The sequence below is a fragment of the Centrocercus urophasianus genome, unplaced genomic scaffold (genome assembly GCF_019232065.1).
Source record: "Centrocercus urophasianus isolate 14NV4802_14NV808 unplaced genomic scaffold, USGS_Curo_1.0 seq_22, whole genome shotgun sequence".
Taxonomy (NCBI): Eukaryota; Metazoa; Chordata; class Aves; order Galliformes; family Phasianidae; genus Centrocercus; species Centrocercus urophasianus.
The window spans coordinates 7,709,040-7,715,606 of record NW_024884778.1 but is presented as its reverse complement, the minus strand read 5'-3'; the positions used below and the strand labels follow the sequence as shown (position 1 = coordinate 7,715,606).

General features: G+C 42.4%; 1 long non-coding RNA gene across 1 annotated transcript in view; it reads left to right on the top strand.

The window, feature by feature from the left end:
• Nucleotides 1–327: 327 nt before the first annotated feature.
• Nucleotides 328–6,567, top strand: part of LOC122162702 — a 44,285-nt gene continuing 38,045 nt past the window's right edge. The window contains exon 1 of the long non-coding RNA XR_006169646.1: nucleotides 328–422. This is a non-coding gene — a long non-coding RNA (uncharacterized LOC122162702). The remainder of the gene's footprint in view (nucleotides 423–6,567) is intronic.

Here is a 6,567-nt window from a genome sequence, read left to right as displayed (position 1 = left end):
GCAGCCATGAACAGTGGCACAAACAAGAACAGAAAATCCTTCTCCATCTCTTTTTCTTTTTTTCTCCTTAATAAATAATTGAAGGAGAAAACAAGAAAAATATGGTGTAGGATCTAAACAATAAACAAAAACCAGGGTCAGAGCACAGGGCACATGCTTTCTTCTCCTTTAAACCCGACTACTCATTTTTTTTTTCCTTGCTGTGACAGAGAAATGTACTCAACTCTTTTTGTACTGAATTGTATCTCAGAAAAACATTTTTATATATGGAGGGCTGAGTGGTGTAACATTTTTAATGGCACATTTTCATCTGCTTTGCAGTGATGGAACTGAGCTCTGCTGCTGTGCAAGCACAGCCCGGCCAGGTTATGTGCTCTGTCTGCCTTTAACCACCTGCCCTGAATCTCAGCTGGTGCACTCAGGTAAGTCTAGAATAAAGGGGGTCAGTGCCTGGAACCTTAAAGCTAATGAGAGTTAAGCCACTTCATAGGCTTTCTCATCTCTTTCTTAATTTCAATGGAGCGACAACACCATTATCCTCCGCCTACAGACGTTGTGCTGGTGTCCATGCATCTTCCACCATACGTCCCTTGGGCATTTAGTCTCTCCCTGAGGCCACACTGCTGTGATATCCCTCCATAGCATCTTGCAGTCCGTCAGTCTGTCTCTGTGGCCAGGGCACCCAGTGTTCAATGATAACGCAGCATTTCAAACGCTGTAAAGTATTCAACTCTAAAGCAAACCTAACAGGAATGTAAATAGCTTTCTCTGAATATGGGTATTTTGCATCACTGAGGAATGTCTTTTTGGCAAGCTTCCCTCTGTTTCAAGAGGTCTAAATTTGGCTACTGTTCAGCCATCCCACCTAGTTACATGAGATAAGCAATAGGAATGAACTGGGGGTTGCTGTGTTAACCACCCTGCCTGTATTCTATTCACTGTGTGTCTGTATTTTCTGAGTTGTGCTTGAAGCAGGAACAGTAGCCTCTATCTCATTGTTTTAGCTCCTTTTAAAAAAAACTAATGGGAATGGCTAAAAAGTGCTAGCTAACAAATAGATTTAAACTTCAGCTTGACCTCCTTAGCCAAGCAAAACAAAAACTGAGAAGGGATTAATTTGCTTCCTATGAGAGCACATCAGTGAGGAAGAGCTGAGGATAATGATAGCAAGACAACAAAGGGGGATAGATTTGTCATGAATTAATTTAGGATGCTGAAAGCTTCCTTATGTCTGGTCAGGAGAGTTCTGGGACATCACCTTGGTGGAAGCAGTCGAGCAAAACAACACAGCTGTCTTTTCAGCAGAGCATCCTCAGGGCATGAGAGAGATTAGGATGAGTCCTGTGGGGCCTGGACACTGCCCAGGGAGCTCTTCACAGCCCTTGCTTACTCCTGCATTAAGGCCATTTAATGCTCTAGTTAGAATAACTCCAAGGTACAGAAGTATGCTTGCTTAAAACTGATTTCTGTGTCTTGCTATGTGCAGTTGTAGTACTCAAAATATTTTTTACCAAGGGCTCTGGTTTACGTTGGGTACAGAGAAAGAACTTAAATCATGGCGTGCTGAGGATTATGTGTGTATTTTCTGTGAGGAGTGATCCAGTTTTAGTATTGGTTCTTTCTAAGAGAATCTCTCTTGGATGTTTAACCTTGGGCCATGTATGGAAGCCATCATGCATTGTTCTGTGTTCTACACTGGGGTTTGGTGCTGACATGGAAGTGGCACTTCTTGCTGATCCCTCGCTGCTAGCAGGTACTGCTGTGATCCCCTGGGGCAGATCATTGCTGCCCACAGAGCCATGGTGGCACTTTCCAGGTAGGAGGGCTGCTGTAAGCCAGGCACTGCAGCGATTCAGCACGCACCACAGCAATGTATTCCAGCTTTGTACTGCCAGGACAGAGGTCCAATCTATCTGATCCATCTGTTGTCAAATTAATGTCCAAGCTGGCTTTTGGATTCAGGTCTTTCACAGGGAACAGTGTGAGTGACAGCTAGGGGAAAGAACAGAGAGATGTGAATGTCCTGTGCTATAACTCTTGAAGACTGAAGTAGTTGGTATTCATGGTTCAGCTCAGCTTTGGCACGGCTCTCTGAAATCATAAGTTACACAGAAGAAGAACCATGTGTGCTCAGATACCCTAGATCTTTTTTTATTGTTATTGTACTAACTCTTCATTTCTAAGTAGCTACGTGCCAGATGCATGACATTTCCCATCTTGCTTACAACAGAATTTTAAATTATGAAAACACTTCTTGCCTGAACTTTGCTGAAAGGACGTTGAAAGCTCCGTGATCATTTTGCGTCTCCCAGAGAGGTAGTCCATAAACTCCCAGCACTTTGCAAATACCACAAGATCATATTTTACTAGATTATGAAGTTTGTGCACTTCACATTAGTAGTACTAATACCTCAGAGGAACAAAAGAACATTTTTAGCATTTCATTTGCATAATGGCTGAAGTGAGAATTTGTTCCTTGTTGAATAGGTACCCTGGGGGTCCTTTGATTTGCTGTAGCACTCTGTGCAGCAGGGAAATAACACAGAAGTTAGTAGCACCGATGGAATTTAGGTACTTTCCGGCTTGTTGATGTCTACTACTCAAACTCCATTAACTTGCCACCTGCAGACTTGGTAGCTTCATGTATTTGTTTATAGCAATTCTGATTAGCCAACCGTTAAACACAGTGAAACCTGTGATTTCAAGTAAGTGTCATCTGAAAAGCAGATTGAAGTTGCACCAGGGAAGGTTTAGGTTGGACATTAGGAACAATTTCTCCTCAAAAAGAGCAGTGATGCACTGGCACAGGCTGCCCAGGAAGGGGGATGGAGTCACCATCCGTGCAGGTGTTCAAGAAAAGGGTAGATGTGGCACTAAGTGACATGGTTTAGTGGGCATGGTGGGGATGGGTTGATGGTTGGACTTGATGAACTTAGTGGTCTTTCTAACCTGAATGATTCTATGATCTCAACTTAAATAAAAATACTTATTTGCTATATCTGAGGATGTGCACACAAAGATTTGTACAAAGGTCGGTGCTTACTGACAGCATAAGGGAAGGCTGCAGACAGCAGCGTGTTTGGGAGAAGGGTGCTGAGAGACCTGGGGCACCCTGCCCTTACCTGGGGTTATTTTACCTGTGTTTGAATGGGCAGGCAGAGCTGGTGCCTGTGCTGTGCATGGCCACACCTAAAGATCGTGAGGCAATGACTCTGGACAGTGAGCAGGACAGAAGTCTTACGGAGGAGATGCAGAGGACTGGGGAACTGGAGGGAGTTTCTGCATCACGCAAGGCGGCACAGCAAGTGAGTGAGCCCTCCAGCCAGAAGCTGTTTAGCACAACAGCTGTCAGTGCAGGATCCCAGTGAGGCTGATGCTGACAGCCCGGCCCTGCCCTCAGCTATCACATACCCTCCAGGCTTATCCATTGTGGCAGAGAGCTCTCCTTGCAAGTGAGAATCTGAAAGCGTTTGCTTGATGCAGTAGAGTGACCACAAGCTATCCTTGTCCTAAAACATGTGATGGCAACTGCTTCTATAGTGGCAACAGTGGACTCAAATTGCTAACCCTCGTGCAAAAAAAAATCCCGTAAACTTACTCAAGAACTTCTTGCTCCAGTCAGGAATGCAGCATCTGACCTATCTGTATATCTACTGAGCAGTCTGTTATTGCTTAGTGTTGTGCTTATTGTTTGATACTTGCAAACCCAAAGAAGGGGGAGAAGATATTGTGGTGACACAAAGGGAAACTAATGAAAATTAAGTAGATGCATTTAAAGAGAATTAGTTAAACTGTGTTTAACGTAAGTGTGAACATCATTCAGAATTAGTGAAGTATTCATTTGCTATGATTTACTTTGAAGGTGGATTAAGGTAAATTGAATTAAGGCCTCTTTAATTTTAAATAGAAACATCTACATAGGAATGCAATTTAACTAATCTGTTCTGAGAGTTAATTTGAATAATATATCCAGGCCTGCAAAAGCAATACGGGGCAGGGTCTCAGTTTGAAGGATCAGATTTGCTGGTAAGTGTTGAAAGATTGTTTGAAAGAGTTCCCCTTCCCCAGCCATGCAGGGCACTCAGACATCATGGAGTATTTACAAGCAGCTCTGCCTGGGCACTGCAGCTTCTGGCACAGCTTTCAGAGCCGTGGCTCAGTGGCCTTGGTAAGGACTAACATGGCAATGGCTGCTAGTCCATGGGACTGTCACTTAAAATCTCAGTTGGAACTTCAGAAAAGAGGCTTTCTAGAGTTGTTAAAAAAAAAATCAGCAATGTTTTAACGAACAAATTGCAAAGAGGTTATCATTAACCCTTTCTGGTTCCAGATCACAGTGTAAATGCTTGCTTTTTTTGGCCAAAATTTTCTGTGCATTCCAACCCAAGAAGGAGCATGCAGGTGTAGTGTCTGTACTGCTGCAGATTGATATATTCTTCCGTTCCAGCCTCCCCACCCCCCAAAGACTACACTTGTCTTAATTTCCTCTCAATTACACTCAGGCATTAACTAATACTGACTAACTACAGCCCAAAATAATTATTGCTATCTGTTCCCTTTGTAAATATAACTTCAGCACTGAGCTAGAAGAATAATGGCATATTTACAGAAGGCAGCTAATTAAATTGAGCTTCAATTGCTTTCAGTTTGCCAGAAGGAGCCATTTTCACAGCAAAAAATGTGTGCAAGCCTGCATGCTTACCAGGAACAACTTGGTATAACATAATTCAGAGTTCCCAAGACAAAAATTCAGTTCAAGACAAATTTACACTGGCAATAAAAATCTCATTAAGGAAGATATGAAGATCTCTCTACTACACCACGACAGTTAAAAGAGGTTATCATTTTTTTCAGTTTATTTAAGGAACAGTATATATTTCATTGTTCCAGAGCAGCTGTAATTGCAAGTGTCTTTCAAATGCTGCTTGCAGTAATGCATTTGTCTTCTGTCTGTAACTTCAGAACCAGCCTCTTGATGGTCTTCATTAGGAAGAACTCCAGCAGAAGATGCTGGAGTTTCCAAGCTCTTCAGTGTTCAGTTTTTCCTAGTTTTTCCAGCCTTAGCTCCTGCACTTTGAAAATTCTCTCTTGCCCCCACGATTCAACCAACTGCAAAAGATTTCCTGTGATCACAATTTGTCTCCAAATGTTTACACCCTCTTTTGTTCCTTTGAGATGAAACCGTTCACTATAATTACAGAGCAGCAGTCCTTGACAAATCAAAGTTTGAAGGAACTCTTGTCAGAGCCCTTACCAGTCTCCAGAGCCCTTTCTGTTTTGGGAAAAAAAAAACAACAAACAAACCAAAAATAAGGGGATTGTTTCAGCTGTTTTTTGTCCCACAGTTCAAACAAAGCCTGGTTCAGAAATTATTTACAGTCTTCTCCATTGCAGTAGTTCACCGAGCTGGATTGAAAGCTGATTTTGTTCCCTTGTCTGCATATAATTCCTGAATTTGTTTTAATCTGTTGGAAGCAATAGTTTGGCAGATATCAGCACTTTTTCCATGTTTAATTAATTCCTTTAATTTTCTGGTAAATGAGAATAATAGGGCTTAATTTTGCTTTTTATGTAAAATTGATTGGTAATTACGGAGATCAGAGGAGATTTGGCTTTACAAACCAAAATTAAGTGACCTCTCAGTGAGGATGACTTGGCATGTCTCCTTCACTTGTCCTGTGAAAGCAGAGATGGCATGGAAGCAGATGTCACCAAGCTGCCTCTAGGTTACAAGAAGATGAAATATGGAAATATGTTACTTAAGAATATATTACCTGAATGGAAACTAGTACAAATTTCAATAATTAAACATAGCCCACTGTACAAAGACCGTTTCTACCAGTTCCTTGTGGGATATGATGCTGTTTTCTTATCAAGATGTGACACTGCCATGTCTCAGAGGGCTGAGGAGAAATCAGATAAATCAATTATAAGAACACTTGAGCTTGAAAAGCAGAGTTGGAGTTGAGGCTACGTGGCTTCAGCTTCTGTTTCCGCCACAGATGACTTCTTTGTACTCTAACAAATTACTTGATTCTTCCTCTTCCTGCAACATCAAGTTTATATTACTCTTGGTCTGCTTTGGCTCATTTGAGTGTCAATGCTCAGTGGAAAATGGTGTAACAGAGCCAGGCTGGAAACCTCTGTGTGCTGCTGAAACACAGATGGTGAATTGTATCATAAGACATGAACCAGCATCTGGTGGCTTGTGGTTGTCTCTAGCGGCCCCAGGAGCTGATGGGACAGAGATGCCTCAGGTGACCTCTTTCTGTTCCATTGTTTATGAAATTGGATTGAATATTATGAAAAATTTATTCTCAGAAAATGAGGGGCGAGGTTGCCCAGGGAGGTGGCGGAGTCACTGTCTGTGGCGGCGTTGGAGGAAAGGGCGGATGTGGCACTGAGGGACATTGTTTACTGGTATAGTGCTGATGGGTTGATGATTGAACCGGGTGATCCTAGTGGTCTTTCCAACCTTAATGATACTGTGATTATAAATCCGGGCTTAAGTTTGGATAGTAAACAAACGGGAGCAGAACTGCACCTTCCTCTCTACAGAGAGCCCAG